The sequence below is a fragment of the Olea europaea genome, unplaced genomic scaffold (assembly GCF_002742605.1).
Source record: "Olea europaea var. sylvestris unplaced genomic scaffold, O_europaea_v1 scaffold5717, whole genome shotgun sequence".
Classification (NCBI taxonomy): domain Eukaryota; kingdom Viridiplantae; phylum Streptophyta; class Magnoliopsida; order Lamiales; family Oleaceae; genus Olea; species Olea europaea.
Window position 1 is genome coordinate 1,019 of NW_019264055.1, and position 1,715 is coordinate 2,733.

The following is a 1,715-nucleotide window of genomic DNA, read 5'->3' on the forward strand; positions in this document are numbered from 1 at the left end:
GAGTGATCAGTGTTTGCTGTCAGGGATTGATAAGAAGCAGAACCTTAGAGAGATGAGTTGTATGAAAATTTTGGATCATCTTGATCAGCATGTCTAATATTCGAAGATGAAGTAGCAGGTAAATGATAAAGGGCTGAATCAGAAGCAATATTTGGTAAAACTACATCAGAGAAGGGATCAATCAAATTATTTGAAGATGAGATTGAATGAAAAGGAAATATTGTTCATGGATAACAACATATCTTGAGACGAAGAAAGTTCTGGAAATGATATCATAGAGTTTGTACCGTTTGATGGTAGAAGGATAATCAACAAACACGCAACTTTTAGCTCTTGGATGTTCTGTAAGAAGGTAAAATAGAAGCGAAACAAAGGCTGCCAAAGGTTCTAAGATGATCATAATTAACTGGAGAATTGTATAAGGAAGAAAAATGTGTTTTATTTTGTATAACTGGTGAGGGTGTTCTGTTGATTAAGAAAATAGTTGTGAGAATGCATTTTCCCCAGAATTTTATGGAAATTTTAGACTAAAAAAATAAAGCACGAGACACATTAAGGAGATGTTGGTGTTTTCTTTCTACCACAGAGTTCCGTTCAGGCCTTTCCACACAAGAAAATTGATGTATAATCCCATTTTCATTAAACAGATCTGTAAATTGAAGTTCTTGAGCATTATCTTACTTGAACCTTTTAACCACCTTATGAAACTGAGTTTCAATTAATCTAATAAATATGGGAACAATGAATTTTGCATCAGACTTTTGCTTCATCAGGTATACCCATGTAAATCGCGTACAATCATCAACCAATGTTAAAAAGTATCTATAACTAGCATGTGTAGGGACATTATAGGGGCCCCAAACATCACAGTGAACTAAGTCAAATACAGCCTGAGCTAAATGATTGTTTGATACAAATGAAAGCCGTCTTTGCTTGGCTAAAGGACATATTGAACATAGAGCAAAAATGACATTCCTTCATCCAATCAATTCTCAATTTGTCTTTCAACAAATTTAACCTTTTAAAAGATAAATGGCCTAATCTATGATGCTAAGTATGACTAGTAACAATGCTACGTTTATTTGCTACCAGATCAAGTAAACTAGTATCAAGAACATAGAGTTCTACAACCTTCTCACCACTGCCAATCATCTTCAAGGTGTGCAGCTCCTGAATCACACATGAATTAGTGAGAAATCTGATGCTCAAAGAAGACTTTCTAGTTAAGAAACTTACTGAAAACAAGTTGAATTTAAATTGAGGTACAAACAACACATCTTCAAGCATTAAGTCAGCAGATAACCTTACATTCCCAATAAATTGAACAGGAATTTGTTCATGGTTAGGCAGTGTGACAAACGAATTCTGAATAGGTTTCATGGAGTTAAAGTTGGAATGATAAGAGCATATGTGACTTATAGCACCAGAGTCCACTACCCAACATGTAGATAAATTGAATTTGGGATTAACATACCTAGTACAGCAATAAACTGAGTAATACCCGTTGTATTGTTCTTGTCGCGATGATATTGTCTACATAAACAAGAACAAATATTTATAAGTTATTCCTGCCATAAATATATAGAGATGAATCAACAAAAGATTCAAGGAAATCATATTCAAGTAGTTGTCGTGAGAGTCTTCTAAACCATGCTCTCAAAGCTTGTTTAAGCCCATAGATTTATATATCCTGCAAAAAAATTAGGTTGGGATCC

The 1,715-nt window shown here is 34.1% G+C and overlaps 1 long non-coding RNA gene across 1 annotated transcript; it reads right to left on the bottom strand.

The window, feature by feature from the left end:
- Positions 1–801: 801 nt before the first annotated feature.
- LOC111389243 lies at positions 802–1,694 on the bottom strand. Its single transcript, XR_002701706.1, has 2 exons — positions 1,475–1,694; positions 802–1,170 (listed from the first exon to the last, which is right to left on the bottom strand). It is a non-coding gene; the product is annotated as an uncharacterized LOC111389243 (long non-coding RNA).
- Between the last annotated feature and the right edge of the window lie 21 nt (positions 1,695–1,715).